General features: G+C 36.9%; 1 pseudogene; it reads left to right on the forward strand.

The window, feature by feature from the left end:
* Positions 1 to 16,329: 16,329 nt before the first annotated feature.
* On the forward strand, positions 16,330 to 17,110 carry LOC103270401 (annotated as a pseudogene).
* Positions 17,111 to 17,440: the final 330 nt, after the last annotated feature.

Consider the following 17,440-nt stretch of genomic DNA (forward strand, 5'->3'; position numbering starts at 1 on the left):
GTCTCAATAGGCCCAGATTTACAGCCCTTGACTAAGGGCCTGCCAAAGGAAAGTTTCACCAGGAGATGAAAAATCTGACAATTTGAATAATTGAAAAGCCTTAATGCCAACCCCCAGACACATTATTGAGACTGGATGGGTAATTGCCCAGAAAGGATGCTTCTAATAGAAACCATGCCCAGTCCAGGATCTTGTAGGAAAGAAAGAATTGATGTGTTTTAAATTCCCTACAATTAACACTTACCCACGGTTTAAAAGGTTCAACTTCCAGAACCCATCCATGCTCAAGCTCCATTAGGAAGGGGCAGGAAGGGTGGCATGCAGAGAGAGACAGGCTTCAATCCAGAAAATTAAGAACCTTCTAAGAGTAAGAAGGTTCCTAAAGAATGTGCCACTTCAGAATATGGTGACCTCACTATTGCCAGAGGAAGTTTAGTACAGTAAACATGAACGACTTATAAACAGACTTATGCCTGGCACTGTGCACATATCTTGGAATACAGTGATGGTTAAGGCAGGGTCTCTGGCCTTGGTATGCTCTCAGACTATAGTGGAGAAAAATATCTAAATTGACCATTCCTATACTAAGAGATAATAACAGAAATGGGTTAAAATGTCCCAAAACAATTGTGTATTTCTGCTTTATATATTGAGAGGCTATGTTATCAGATGCATATACATTTAAAATTATTCTTGCTGGAAAATTTTAAATTTTCTTATCATAAGGTGGTCCTCATGGTCCTTCTAATGCTTTTTGTCTTGTAGTCAATTTTATTCATAATTAATATAACTACACTACCATTATTTTGGTTAGTGTTTGCATGGTATATTATTTTCATTCTTTTACTTTTTCTCTTTCTGTATTTTTATGTTTTGGATGGCTCTTGTAAAGAGCCTACAGTTAGACTTCTTTTTTAATCCAGTGAATGCAAATGGAGGTGAGAGAGTTATGTGCTACACAAATGGGTATCTGTGAGAAGGCTTTCCCCCGCAAAAAAGGAACTTGTCAAAGCAAAAGACCTAAGGGAAGAGTGTGCCTGGTGGCTCTGAACAAGAGCAGAAAGACCAGCAAGCTGGAGCAAGATGAACAAAGTGTGAAGAGGGAGAGGAGATGAAGACAAAGATAGAAAATGCTGGAACGATGCCTTTAAGTAGTGGAAAGGGGGTAAGATCTGGTGCATAAATGGAAGAGATCACTGTAGCTAGGAACATAAAATGTTAGCCTATGGCAACCAGTGGGAGAAGAGTACCTGGGTGCAGGTGCCAGGAGATGTGGCGATGTTTTGGTGGGAGTCTGTGGGGCTCTCATCTGACTGATGCCAGAAAGTAGGAAGCAAGGTCAGGAACTGAGAGTAAGGAGGGTAGAGGAGGTGTTAGGAGTTTGAGGAGAGGGTGTGAAATGGTGATCTAGAAGTAAACAGGAGAGTGTATGGACTAGAGACATAGAATATGAATTCCTGGTCACAGTAAAGGCCTAATTAAGGCTCGGATGATAATGGATTCAGGGATTTAAAATAGGCAATCAATATAGTTGCATGTTTTTCTCTAGTCTTAAGGTTCCTAGATCCAGATGCCAAACTAGTGCTAAAACCTTCCCTACCAAATTCTGCTGAGAAAGTCATCTGACCTTGTCTTGAACACTTCTAGCAACGGAGAAACTTTCACTTCTTGAGACTTTCGTGCTGTCTTTAGTAGATGTGTCTGACAGAAAGTGTTTCCCTACATTGAGTTGATATTTCTCTTCTCATTAGGTCACCCTATGTCTGAACCTGGGGACCTGTTTCTGTTGTCATTTAAATTTCACTATCTCACCCTACATCTGGTTATCTGGAAACGCATCCAGAAATTTGACAACGCGCTAATTGGCAAGACTGCAAGAAACAAGAACTCCTACTTAAGGCAGGTAGAAATTCAAAATGGCACATTTCCTAAATCTAGCAAAATTAAATATGCATTTACTCTTTGATTATACAATCCCACTTCTAGAAAGGATTAAAAATGATATCATATCAGATTAAAATTAAATTTTAAGACATTTCCAGATTATGCCCATGTATATATACCCTGAGAAAATAAATGCAAATATTTCGCAAAATTTCGCTCCAAAGATTATTTTTATGGCATTTTTATGATAATAGAAATCTGGAAACAACTTACATGTATATAGGGCTTCATTACATAAATTGTGACACATTTATCCAATGAAATGTGAGATAGACAAAAAGAAACAAATAGAAGAACACAGAATGGCATAGAAAGATATACAGTGAGACATTTCAAAGAAGTAAGTTTAGTCACACATTTTATCAATACGTAAGATATGCTATTGTTTAAATGTATATGTCCCTACAAAATTAAAATACTAAAGTGATAGTATTAAGGGGACTTTAGGAGATGATTAGCCATGAAGGCTCCACTCTCATGAATGGGATTAGTGCCCTTATAAAGAACTTGGGGAAAGGAGTCCCCCTTCCATCTCTTCTGTGATGTGAGGACACAGCATTCATTCTTTTTTTTTGCCCTTCCGCCAAGACACAGCAACAGGTGCCACCTTGGAAGCAGAAAGCAGCAGCCTTCACCAGACACTGAATTTACCGGCATCTTAATCTTGTATTTCCCAGTCTCCAGAACTATAAGAAATAAATGACCATCCTTTATAAATTATCCAGCCTATGGTATTTTGTTATAGCGGCAGAAACTAAGATGAGATGTAAAAGAAAGAACACACACCATCCTATGAATAGTGAATTCCTCTGAATGATAGGATAACTGAAGAACACAGACACTTTTTTTGCAGGGGCTTTCCTATATTTTCTAAATGTTCGACACCTCCCTAATTTTGTCTTCACCCGCCTCCCATCTCCAGCCGGGAGAGCTCTAAGCCTTTTCTGAGCTCAGATTGCATTTTGAAATAGCAAATTTGAGTGAGAAAAACAGGCTCAAGAAGAAGAGCCGTCCTGTGTCTAAATTCAGGGATCCTCATTCATGCCCTTGAAGGTCCCCAACTCCGCCACTTCTCCATCTCGGCCCCAGCCTTTGTGCTTTGTGGGAAATCAAGAAAGAAACAAAAAAGGGCCTGCCTCTTTTTCTCAGTCCCCAGGTGTTTCAGGAAGGCTTCTCAGACAAGAGGAAGCTTCAAGACTCCTTCCTCCCTAACACTACCATCTGCCCTCCGGAATCCTGAGTGCCTGGGTAAGACGTTGCCGCGTGTCTGTGAGGGAGGTCCCATTAATTCAAATGTACAGGCCAGGCAAATAAGGCTCAGAGGGAAGAAAGAATCAGATGAGTCTGGGAAAACTTTCTGGCAGGGGACTGGGAGTAGGGGCGAGGTGGAGGGAAGAAACCAAAGCACACTGAGCGTTGCTTGGTGCGCCCTCTGGTGGACAAGGAGTTGTCTCGCACCCTGCTGGAGCGACTGGGAGAGGGAAGGGATTTTAAGGTGCCGCCAAGACCCTCTGCCCTTGTATTTTTTGAAATTCTCATCCCCGCGTCATACTAAAAGGCATCTTATCTCACATAGAATATAACTTCCATACAACTACATAAGAGTTAAATTAGAGTAGACCGATAGGCATGAAGATATTTAAATAAACGTTTATCTGTTGTCCCATTTTCATATTTTGAAGCGAAAAACGTACTTTGTAAGCGCGAACATTTTCGTGGGTCCTTGAAAAATTGTAGGTTCTGGGCTCATAGTTCTGGAAGCTAGGTAATAAGAAGTCCAGACTGTTGCCTTGAACTGAGGTTTGCACACTTCCTAGTGGATACTTCTCCGGTTTGGTATGTCAAGGAGGCAGCAGAAGCAAGAACCAGCAGTGTGACCACAGCCTGGCATGCGAGGATGGGGAAATACTCCAGGCACCAACCTGGGCACCCTAGGAGCTTAGCTGAGACCGCTCAAAACTTTCACAGATTTTACTGAACCCAGAGAGACAACAACAGATAAACAAACATCAAAAGAATGCAAAGTCTGGCTTTACTGTCCAAGGCTGGTTTTGAACACCAAGAGCTGTCTCAGGTCTCAAAGGCCTGTAACATTTCACCTCCATCCTAAAGAGATCATCATCAACCAGCCTCAGAGAGTTGACTCTGGTTCCTAGTACCCCATATTTTCAGCTCGCAGCCTGCCTTCATGTGGTCAGTGTCATTGCAACACCCATCATCAATGAGTCTCTTCCTAATCATCTCAACCACCCTTTTCTGAAATCAAGACCAAAGAAGAGATCCGTTCCCTCATGGTCACCTCGAGCCCTTATCCCAAGTTCTAGTTTCAAGTTCTAGAACAAGCACATCCCCCTAGATAACTTGGAAAAGTAATAAGCTTACCCTACAGGTAAGACCTTGTCTTCTACAGAAGGCTCTTAGCTTTATCCTGGCTGCCCTATCCCTGCAAGCACAGCCTAACCCACAATATTCTTTTACTAAGAATTGAAAATCATACAAACAGTAATATCATTTCTTAGCACAAAGCATTGGGCATTTTTCTCTGTGTCTGCGATGGACCAAGATCTAGTAACTTTTATCTTTCTGGAGGCTCGGATTGGAGGGCTGCTGAAGAATCATCAAATGGATGCCATAGTTTTAAAAGGGCACATTCTCTTCCAAAGCAGACTCTGAAAGACACTTGCTGTCTGCTAAGACCCAGGAGTGATTTCTTCTCTTGAGCTTTTACAGAGGCAGAATAGCCAATCATAGATTAACATAACACTGAGTTATTTGGGGGCAGAGAGCACAGGGACAGAATTAAACAACTTCTGCCCGATGAGCACTCCAGCCTACTGAGGAATAATGCACTTTTAGAGAAAAGAAAACTAAGAGATACAAAGGCATAAAGGACTTACAAGGGATTCAGTTCCTGTGTGTGGTTCAAACAGTGAGAAATCAGGAAAGACAGAATTTACGAACCCGACTTTCCCTCCCATCTTAAATATTCTAAGTCTCCATTCTTGCCCTCTGCTCGTCTCTACAAACACTCAATAGCTCTTTGTATGTATTATCATGATCTCAAATACCTCCTAATCAAATTCCAGTGACTCCCATATTTAATTATTCAGCATAGATCTCTCTGAGTTACAGATCATTTTAGCCACTTGGAAGTCCCTCAGTGTTATATGGCCCTAGAAGATATTGTCTTTTCTGGGGAGGGGCGGGTGTATCTAGCACCAAACCCTTCTTTCCTATTAGCACCTTGATCTTCCACTTGAAGAATCCCTGTTGTGTATAGTCTTGGTGGAAGGCAGTACCTACTTCCCTTGATGGAGGCTGAATGCAATAGATATTCTCTCTCCCCAACCCAGCACAGTGGGGATGCAAACACACGAGGTGGGTTCAGCTTTCTCCCAGGGCTCTAAATTTTGAGCAAATGATCTAACAAAGTAGAACGACTAAAGGTCATATGGATTACAGTGGCAACAACAACAGAAAGACCTCTGTTCCTGCTCTAGCACATTTTCTGACGTTTTGCTGGTTAGCCCCCAGAGTATCCAAATTTTTTCTATTTCTCGGCTTTGTCCTCCACTTAGCTACTGTAGGAAGCAACCTCCAAGATGGCCTCTAATCATCCTGGCCTCCTAGTGTTCATGCCTCCCACACTATACTATGGTTGCCAATAGAATATGGCAGAAGTGATTTGGGTATAAAAGACTTTGCAGCTTCCACCTTACACGCTCGTTCTCTCTTCCCACCCACTCACCCCATCCTCTTCCTTTAATCAATTGCACTGGAGTAAGTGATGCCATGAACAACATTTTGAAGAAGACTGCATGGCAAGAAACTGAAACCTTCGGCCAGTAGCCAGAGGGCCTAGAGCAGGTCCCCCAGCCCCATTCAAGTCTCGCCTGTCATTTTGGCTGCAGCCTTAAGATCATCCAGAAAAGCCACTCCCACATTTCTGACCCTTAAGTATTTAGTGCTCTGATATACTTCCAAAAAGTTGCCTTTCTTCATGAGAGGGCTTGGGTTCGTTTCTATTGCTTACAGCCAAGAATCATAAGAGATTGATACCATGAGTGGCGTTCAGGAAAAAGACACTCAGAGAAAAGTGCAGAATGAGAAATGTAGGATCGTGTATTTAGCTAATGTGTGACAAATAGCACCAAAGTTTGTTCATCCAAAATGAGGATCTAGAAACAATGACACCCGGTGTAAAACTGGTTGCCTAGAATCAGGTTTCCATCAAGTGTAAGAGTTTGGATAACCTGAGGATCTCAGAGCGGAAGTGAATGCTTATGTTCTCTAAAATCCCAAAACTCTCAACTCAAGACATGAAATGAAATCCAAGGACTTTCCATAATAGTGCTAAAGAGATTTCTCATCAACTGTAGGACTACGATGACCAAAATGTAAACTTGACATGAGCCTGCTATCACAGGATTATATCAAATGACCGCTAGGTGTCTTGAGTGAAACTAGGAGATTAATAAGGAATGAAGACGATCCCGAGATTTTTGAAAGAAGATATTTGGATAGTTTCAGAGACATTTCAGATGACTCCAGCTTCTCTACATGAGGTTTTTGTGTCTGAGAAATGTCCCCCATACCCAGCTGAGAGGGCTTGCGTTTCCCTTTCTTAAGGATACTTTTATTTTGCAAGACTTGCTACCCTCATGCCTACTGTATGTGTGTGTGTGTGTATATATATATTACGTATTGATATATATCCATACTTGTATACTTACATATATAACCTTATATATAGGATACAATCATAGCTTATATCATTTTATATGTTACAAACTTCCCTTCTAGTTTGCCAGTTGCTTTTTCACTTTAGTATGATTTTTTTAAAAAACAGAAAAGTTTTTTGTTTTGTTTTGTTTTTTAGTTGGAGTCTCACTCTGTCGCCCAAGCTGGAGTGTAGTGGCACGCTCATAGCCACCACAGTCTCGACCTGCTGGGATCAGGCGATCCTTCTGCCTCAGACTTCCAAGTAGCTGAAACCACTGGCATGCACCACCACACCCAGCTAATTTCTTTTTTTTTTTTTTTAATTGTAGAGACAAGGTCTCACCAAGTTGCCCAGACTAGTCTCGAACCTCTAGGCTCAGGCAATCCTCTCACCTCAGCCTCCCAAAAATGCTGGGATTATAGGCATGAGCCACTGCACCCAACCTGAAAATAGAAGTGTATAAGTTATCAACTTTCTACAGTTAGCACTGTTGAGGTTGTTTAAGATGACTTTTTTACTGTGAGGTCAGAAAGATTTCTCTTATATTTTCTCCTAAAAGTTCTAAATATTTTTCCATTTCACAGTAAAGTCCCTAATCCATGTGAAATTGATGTTTTGCAGAGTGTGAGATACGATTCAATTTTTTTCATATGACTAACCAATTTTCCGAACGTCATTTATTGAGTCATTCCTCTGTCATAGATCAAAATTTTGTATGGATGCACCTCAACTTGCCATGGGGTTATAACTGATAAATCCATCATAAGTTGAAAATATTATAAATCCAAAATGCATTTAATATACCTAACTCACCAAACAACATAGCTTAGCCTTAGCCTATCTTAAACATGTTCAGAATATTCACATTAGCCTACAGTTGTGCAAAATCATCTAACACAGAGCCTATTCTATAATAAAATTCTGACTATCTCATGTGACTTATTGAATACCGTACTGAAAGTGAAAAGCAGAATGGTACTTGAAGTACTGTTTCTACTAATGTGTATTGCTTATGCACCATTATAAAAGTCAAAAAATTTTTAAGTCAAACCATCTTAAGTGAGGGGCCATCTCTATATGCATAGGTTTAATTCTGGGATATTGATTATTCCTCATTGGTTTATTGCTAGACCAGTACCACTCTGTCTGAATTACTGCATGTTTATAATGAGTCTCATCATTCTCAAATATTTTAAGATAAAAATAAATGATAATAATAAATTTAAACTGTTTAGATAGTTTAAATCATTCTCAAAATATTTATTATTTTGCAAGAGCATTTCGGCTGTTCTTTATCATTTTATCTTCTAAATAATTTTAGAACCAGTTTGCCAAATTCTAAAAATAAAATTATTTTGAGATATTTATTACAGTTTCATTTAATTACAGAATATTTGACACCTTTAGGATACTGAGTCTTTCCAACCATGCACATATTCGGCTTCTCCTGTTATTAAGCTATTTTTAGCGTATCCCAGTAAAGTCTGATAATTTTCTCAACACAGATTTTGCACATTCTTTGGTATATTCCTAGGTTCTTTACATTTTTTGCTGGTATTGTCATTGATATCTCTTATGCACTATATTTTCAAATACATTTACTATAAATCATTCAATCTGAGGTATACTGATCTCATCGTCAGTCATTTTTCTAAATACTCTAATTCTAATAATTTATGTGTCTATTGTTGGGAAATCCTTTGTATATAATTATAAAAACTTTTTTCCTGTTTTCTTTATTCTCTTATTTTAGTCAGTTAGATAAGGATTCTTATAAATTGCTGAATAGAAACAATGATAATGGGTTTCTTTATCTTGTACCTTGATTTTAAAGGGAATTTTCTAATATTTCTTCACTAAGATAGATATTTGTTGCAGGTTTTTGGTAGATACCAATAATCAGGTTAAAAATGCTTCTTTCTATTCCCTGATTTCTCTGAGGCTTTCTCAGATCATCCCATCTACTGAGTTAATCACATAATTTTTTCTCTTTAGTTTGTTAATATTATTACATTTATACATGTATATGGTTATATTTTTTATTATTTTATTTAGGATATTTGCACCTATGTTCACGAGTGAGATTGACCTGCAATTTTTCTTTCTCATAAACATATGGTCTGTTTTTATTATGGATGCTGCATTGGCCTAGAAAGAGTTAGGTAGTATTTCCTGTTTTTCTATTTTTGGGAAAATTATATCCATGAGTAGAATCTGTTCCTTAAATATTTGGTTGACTTCACCTGCAAATCCAACAGATCTAGTGTTGTCCCTGTGACAAAATTTTACATGGCTGTTTCAATATATTATAGTTATACAATGATCTGGGATTTCTATTACTTCTTGGGTAAGCTCTAACATGTTTTGTGTTTTCTAGGAATGTGTCCATTTACATTGTAAAATTCATTGGCATAAAGATAGTCATGGTAATCTCGTACTATCATTTAATATTTATCGTGTTTGCAAGTATGTCATCTTTCTTATCTTGATATCATTTGCGTCTTCTCTATTTGTTATTGTTCAGCCTCACTAGAGGTTTGTCAATTTCATGAGTCTTTTCAAAGAACCAACTTTTGGCTTTGTTGACCCTTTTTGTTATCATTATCTTATATTTCATTACGTTTTAATCTTTTCTTATTTATTCAAATTCCTCGAGTTTTTTCAGTTTGTCTTTAATTTCTTAAATGGAACACCTAGCTTTTTAAACAGTAGCCATTTTTCTCTAATAACACAATTATATAGGACTAAAAAATTTTCTCAAGTTTCACTTTCATTGAATCTCCAAATTCTGATGTTACTTTCATTATCATTCAATGCTAGATAGTATACATTTTTCATTAAAATTTCTTCTTTGAATCTTGGCTTGTTTTGAAATGCCTTATATAATTTACAAATATCTAAACAGTTTAAATTTATTATTATCACTGATTTTTATCTTAATTGCATTATGGTCAATAAACGTGCTGGTCAAAATGACGTAAACCCCTACAATCTCTCTCTCATACTGATCATAACTGAAAACTTCAGGCAGAATACAAAAAGGATCTACTAGAGGACTCTTAAAAGTAAACAATAGGTAGATTAGAGAAGGAAAATGAATGACAAAAATACCAGTGAGTTTCCTGTTTTTTTCCTTCTCTTTTATCTCCTAAATTTAACCCATGAATGGTCGTTTCAGCAACTAAACTGTGCAGTGGACTGGACACACACAGCAAAAACTCTGAGAGAATCCCCCCTCTTTCTGGCCAGAGGAACAAAAGTATATCCCTTTAAGTTAAAATCTCTATTTTCATTTTGTCTCTCTGTTTCTTTTCTGGCCTGTTCCCAGGCCAGCCTTAGTGTCAGAGGTGCCCAGTCACAGTGATGACAGAAGTGCAGCCACTTTCAACCTATACATCTGATAAAAGGTAAAGTAAAAGAAAGTGTCTTAGTACCAAACGGCATGTGAAAAATATTCTCTCTCTCACTCTTTCTCCCCTCCCCTTGACTTTTTGCCCAATGGTGACTTAATTTGCATTAAACTGTGCAACATTACAGGTTATAGTCAGAGGAAACAGAAAAAGAGGGCTCCTAGGAACCAGAGAGTATAGGAAAAGTCTCAGAGAGGAAAGTACTGGAGAAGGGGATCCCATAAATTTGTATGTGAACCAACACAAATTCTACACTCACCTCCAAGCTATGTGCAGGTAGATGCAAATGGCACAGAAAAGTCTTAGAAAATTGAACTATTCCTGGAACCACCAATGAAACGTAATACTAAACTAGCATTCTAAATATAATCAGATTAATTTTCTGCCTGAAAAATCAGAACTCTCCAGGGAATGTTAACAAAATTTAGAATCTTACCATATAATATTCAAAAATTAATTGACATAAAAAGAGCAAGGAAAACCTAACCAAATCTTAATGGGAAATAAAATGAATAACCAACCTTGGGAAGATCTAGATATTAGAATTTTCAGATAAAATGTTAAAGCAGTTATTTCAACTATGTTCTATGGGGTAATATAAACACTCTTGAAATTGATGGAAAGATAGACATTGGCAGCAGAAAAATAAAAACTATTTTAAAAATGGAAAGTCTAAAATTGACAAATACAGTATTTCAAACAAAAAAATTCACTGAATAGATTCAATAAGAGAATATCAATGACAGAGAAAATAATCAGTAAACTAAAAGATAAACCAACAGAAATTACCTAAACTGAAAAAAAACACAGAAAACAGTACTTTAAAAAATGAACACAATCTCAAGAAATTGTGAGACAATATCAAAGACCTTACATTTGTCACTGGAGACCCAGAGAGGAAAAAAAAATTCTTCACAGAAAAATTGATGGCTAAAAATATTCCAAATTTGATGGAAGACTTAGATTTGCAGGTTCAATAAATTCTGAAAATCTCAAAAAACAGGAATAATAATCAAAAAATTATACACAAATATATTATAATTGAACAGAAAAAAACCTTAAAGAAAAAATCTTGAAAGCAATCAGAGAAAAGCAATGCATTACATATAGATGAACAAAGATTCAAATAAGTGTAGATTTCTGCTGAGAAACTATAAAGAACAAAAGAGAATGCAATGATATCCTTAAACTGATAAAAATAAAAGCTACTAATAATCCTATATCCAGTAAAAATGTCTTTCATGGATAAAAGCAAAGTAATTTATATCAGTGAAAATGGTGGAGTTAAGACCTCAAAAAATTCTCTCTTTCATAAATAAGAAGACTAGCAAAAATTGTCAAAAATCAACTTTTTCAAAACTCTAACAATTAACAAAAGGCTTGTAGCAATTCAGAAAGCATTTGTTAAAGAAAAACAGCTGTACTGCAGAAATAACAATGAGTTTTGTGGCATTTTAGCTTTCCCTGGTCTTATGCCCTCCTCTCCAACTCTTTGAAAACTAATATCCCACCACTGTGGTAAAAACCAACAACAGCAACTGCTAGAAGAAGCCAAATGAGGCTGCTCCTTCTTCAAAGTCTCATCCCCAAAGAGTTATTATTTGATCTCTTTGGTCATTCCTTGGACAATCTTATTTGCAATGTTGTCTTTATTTTATCTGACCCGGAGATTGCTCAGTGAAAAAATCTTTTTACTCAAGGTGTTCGTTGAAAACAACTACAGGCAATTCCTTAACTTCACAACTTCCTGAAGACATGGATATCACGTGAGGTAAACAGTAAACTAACTAAAGAGATCCAAGGGAAAACCTGGGAAATGTGACCTCTGTAAGGTTTGAAAAACTTGAACACATAACTGGGAACCTAGTTGGTTATGCACATGAACAGAGCTTTGTATATGCTCAGGAAAAACCTGAGAAGGTCCAAAGCTCTCACCTCTCACTGACCTTGAGGCTCTGTGAAAACAGAAAGTGAATAAGACAATTATCAACTGTTTAGCTGAATATTGAAATCATATCTCAACATGCACACAGAGCTCCTTAGAAAGCTCTAAGAAAATTATTAGTTCCAGATATTGAGGAAATATTTGCTCATTCATTCTATAATCACTATGCTAACCAAGCAGATACTTCAGTGGCTGCATAAAAAAGAATACAGACTTTATAAAATTATTTCAGATAAGTTCTTAAGCAAACAAGCAACAACTACAAAAAAACCACAGCAATTACAAATCCTGGGTCTGGGGATGAAGAAGTAATCTGATTTATAGAGTTGCCACTTTATATTATTTTAAATGTTCTGTTCTTACCAACAAAAAAATATGAAACATGCAAATAAACAATAAAGAATTGTCTATAACAGGGAAAAAAGAAATTAATAGAAACTGTCCTTTAGGAATCCCAGACATTGGACTTACTACACAATAACTTTAAATCAGTTATTTTAAATATGTTCAAATAACCAAAGGAAACCTTGTCTAAAAAAGGAAAATATAATGCTGTTTCATCAAATATATTAATAATAAGATAGAAGTTATTTTTTTAAAGAAATGAATAGAAAATCTAGAGTTAAAAAGTAAAATAACAGAAATGAAAATGTCACTAGAGGAGCTTAACAGCAAATATGGGCATGTACAAGAAAGAATCTTCAAACTTAAAGACAGATTAATTGTGATTATCCAACTTGAGAATCAGATATGTAAAAAGAATAAATGAAGAAAAATAAACAGAGCCTCAAAGACTTTTAGAACATCATCAAACATACAAATTTATGCATAATGTAAGTGTCAGAAGAAGAGAGAAAGAAAAGAACTAAAAGAATATTAGAATAAATAATGGCCAAAAATTTTCCAAAGTTGATCAAATACATTAATTTACACATCCAAGAAACTCAATAAACTCCAAGTAAGAAAAATAAAAAAGATCACACCTAGACACATCACAATCAAATTTAGAAAGGAAAAAACAAAGAGAAAATTTTGAAAGCAGCAAAAAAGAAAAGACTCATCATGGATTAGCAATTCTCAAAATTAACTGCTGATTTATTATCAGAAACCATGGAAGTCACAAGGCAGCAGGATAATATATTTAAAGTGTTAGAAGGAAAAAAATTCTGTCAACCAATAATTCTACATCCAACAAAATTATTCTTCAATCATGAAGGAGAAGTTAAGATAATTCCATATAAACAAAAACTAAGAGAAAGTGTCACTAGCAGATATTCCCTACAAGACATACTAAAGGGAGTGCTTCAAGCAGAAATGATAGAAGAGTAGAAAGTAATTCAAATCCACTTGAAGAAAAGGAGCACCAGTAAAGATATTACGTAAGTAAATATGAAAGACAATATAACTATATTTATTGTTTGTAATTGTTTTTTTCCTCTTATTTGATATGAAAAACAACTACATAAAACAATATTTACCAACTTGTGTTAATAGGTATACAGTGTATAAAAGTGTAATTTGTATGAAAAATAACAGCACAAAGGAGGGAGAATGGTGCTCTATAAGAGCATAATTTTTAATACTATTGAAAGTAAATCGTTATTAATCCGAACTAGATGGTTACACATTAAGATGCTAATTATAATCCTTAAACAACCACCAAGAAGGCAACTTAAATTTTAAATATATATTGTAAGTGATATAAATATACGTAGTAAAAACAAAAATAAGAGCATTAAAATGTTACATTATAGCTGGGCTCTGTAGCTCAGCCTGTAATCCCACACCTTGGGAGGCTGAGGTGAGTGGATTGCCTGAGCCTGTGGGTTCAAGACCCACCTGGGCAACTTGGTGAGACCTAATCTCTACAATAAATTAAAAAGTTATCTGGGTGTGGTAGCATGCACCTGTAGTTCCAGCTACTTGGAAGGCTGAGGCAGAAGGATCGCCGGAGCCCCGGAAGTCAAGGTTGCGGTGGCCGGGAGTGGCCACTGCAATCCACTCTGGGCAACAGAGTGAGACTCCAACTCAAAAAAAATAAAAATAAAAATAAATAAAATGTTACATTATTAAAATATCTAAGTAGAGAAATAAAAAGACATAATACACATGAAAAATGAATAGCAAAATGGCAGGCAAAAATCCTATCCTATTAATTATATTACATTTAAATAAATTAAACACCGAATTAACAGATCTTAGAAGGATGAATGAAAATACATCTAATTACATGCTCTCTGTGAGAGACATGTTAAATTCAAAGACACAAATAGGTTGAATGTTAAAGAATAAAAAATATATGCTTTACAAGTGGTATATAAAAGAAGTCCAAAATGTTTATATTAATATCAGACAAAAGAGATTTTATAAAAGAATTTTACTGGAGACCAAAAATAATATTTTATAGGGATAAGAGAGTCAATTTATTAAATGTATATAACAATCATAAACGTGTGCACCTAGCAAGAAAACCTCAAGATACATGAAGCAAAAAACTGACAAAATGTAGACAATTCAACAATCAAATTGGAGACTTCAATGCCCAATTCTCAATAAAGGAATAAAAACTAGACAAACTATTATCAAGGCAATAGAAGACTTGAACAATACTATAAATCAGATAGACCTAACAAACATCTATAAAACAATCCATCCAACAACAGCAGAATACATACACACCATACAGACCAAACAACTCTAGTTATCCTGCTTCCCCGGAGCTGGAGTAACTCCCAGGAGTCTGCAGTTACTGAGACATCCCTCTAGTTAGTGGAGTAGTGCTGTGCTTTTCCCTGTCCCCCAAGATCAACATGACAGATGTGTTTGTCCATTCTGCACCTGGTCTTGCAGTCAGGGATAGTACCAAGCCCCACCATCCCAGGATCTAAGGTAACCACTAAATGATGCCTCATTCCCAGGGACCTGAGTTGCCACTGAGACTTATCGGTTTAGGTTTCTGAATTGCAACTTTTCTATGTGTCTTGGGATCGAGCTTCTAGAGTGCCCTTTCTTCCCTGAAGGTAGGCCAGGGCTGTGCTCTGCCCCCAAGAGGTAGGATCACAGCTAAAAATGAATCCTCTGGACCTGAGTTTCTAGGGAGTGTCTCAGAGTCTGGCTCTACAGGAAACCTACATCCAACTCTGCCACAGAGAACAAACCTGCACCCTAAGACCCAGGTGCCACAGTAGGCTTGGGAGACACTTGGCCTAGGACCTCGGCCCTACAACTACTCTGAGCAACTGCATCTGGAAACCAAAACCACTGTAGTACATTGTAGGACAGCTCAGACCTGAAACTAAGGCGGATTCCCTTGCCTAAGTCTCCCCATTATGGGGAAAACAAAAATAGGAGGACCTCAAAAGTCCTTGTTCTGAGACATTAACAACCTATACTGCCACTGTCAATAACAGAAATTTTTATGACTTAAAACACTAAGGCACCCACAGATATTACTGATGTTGAACACCAAAGAAGTTGCACTGAGACTATACCATTGCAACTATCTGGAAGAATTGTCGCACCCTTCCAACCTCACACTATGACCCAACTGAAGGTGAAAGTTCACTCTAGAAAGTTTGAAAGAGGCAATTATAACACTAGATGCACATATATCAACACAGGGACACACACACAAAAAAGACCACAAAAAAGCAAGGAAATCTGACACCACAAAAGGAACATAACAATTCTCTACTACCAGACCCAATGAAAAGGAAATCAACAAACTGCTGGGAAATAAATTCAAAGTAATGATCTTAAGGAAACTCAACCAGGTACAAGAAAATACAGGTAGACAATTCAACAAAATTGGAACAATTCATGATATAAATGAGAAACTCAAGAGATAAATATCATTTAAAAAAAGAAATTCTGCAACTGAAGAATTCAATTAATGAAATAAAAAATATAATACAGACTTTCAGTAATAGGCTTGATCAAGCAGAAGAAAAAAACTCTGAACTTAAAGCTATGTCATTTGGAATTGTCTCGTTAAAGAGTTTTTAAAAACAATAATGAGAGTGAAGAAAGTCTATAAGACTTAAGAGAATACCATCAAGTTTAATTTTTTGTATTATTAAAGTTTCAGAAGGAGAAGAGATGGAAAAAGACATAGAAAACTTATTTAATGAAATACTAGCTAGAAGCTTCCAATGTCTGAAAGCAATATGATCAAAGATTCCCAAATAGATCCCGCAAAAATAGTTCTTCCTAGGGCACTTTATAAGCAATTGTCAAAAGTCAAAGACAGACCCTAATTTCTCCACACACCGGAAGAATGCAGCCCTCTTTCCATGCCCAGCACAGCCATGGCTCCTGGTCCCAAGAAGCATCTGAAGCGGGTAGCAGCTCCAAAGCATTGGATGCTGGAAAAATTGACCAGTGTGTTTGCTCCTCACCCATCCACTGGTCCCCACAAGCTGAGGAAGTGTCTCCCTCTCATCATTTTCCTAAGAAACAGACTAAGGTATGCTCTGACTGGAGGTGAAGTAAAAAAGATCTGCATGCAGTGATTCATTAATATCAATGGCAAGGTCTGGACTGATCTAACCTACCCTGCTGGGTTTATGGATGTCTTCAGCATTGACAAGACTGTAGAGAATTTCTGCCTGATCTGTGACACCAAGGGTCAGTTTGCTGTTCATTGTATCACACCTGAGGAGGCTAAGTATAAGTTGTGTAAAGTGAGAATGATCTTTGTGGGCACAAAAGAAATTCCTCATCTGGTGACTCATGATGCTCGGACCATCCTCTACCCTGATCCCCTCATCAAGGTGAATGACACCATTCAAATTGATTTGGAGACTGGCAAAATTACTGATTTCATCAAGTTTGACAATGGTGAAACTGTGTATGGTGACTGGAGGTGCTAACCTGGGAAGAATCAGTGTGATCACCAACAGAGAAAGACATCCTGGGTCTTTTGATGTGGTTCATGTAAAAGATGCCAATGGCAACAGCATTGCCACTTAGCTCTCCAAGGTTTTTGTTATTGGCAAAGGCAACAAACTGTGGATTTCTCTTCCCTAAGGAAAAGATATCTGCCTCACTATTGCTGAAGAGAGAGACAAAAGACTGGCATCCAAATAGAGCGGTGGGTGAAATGTTCTCTGTGACATGTTAAAAAGATCTTTACCTAATTAAAGATAACACAGTGTGGTTCATTGCCCCTTGGCTTTTACAAAAAAAAAGTCAAAGACAAAGAAATAATTCTACAAACAGCAAGAGAAAAGCATGAAGTCACATGTAATGAATGCTCCATTAGATTAACAGGATATTTTTCAAGAGAAAACTTACAAGCCAGGAGAGAATAAGATATAGAGAACTGAAAGAAAAAAATTATCAGACAAGAATACTATATCCAGCAAAGCTATCCTTCAGAAAAGAGAGAGAAATAAAGTCTTTCTCAGACAAGCAAAA

This window comes from Carlito syrichta, unplaced genomic scaffold, assembly GCF_000164805.1.
Source record: "Carlito syrichta isolate Samal-C Ts95f unplaced genomic scaffold, Tarsius_syrichta-2.0.1 Scaffold309824, whole genome shotgun sequence".
Lineage (NCBI taxonomy): Eukaryota > Metazoa > Chordata > Mammalia > Primates > Tarsiidae > Carlito > Carlito syrichta.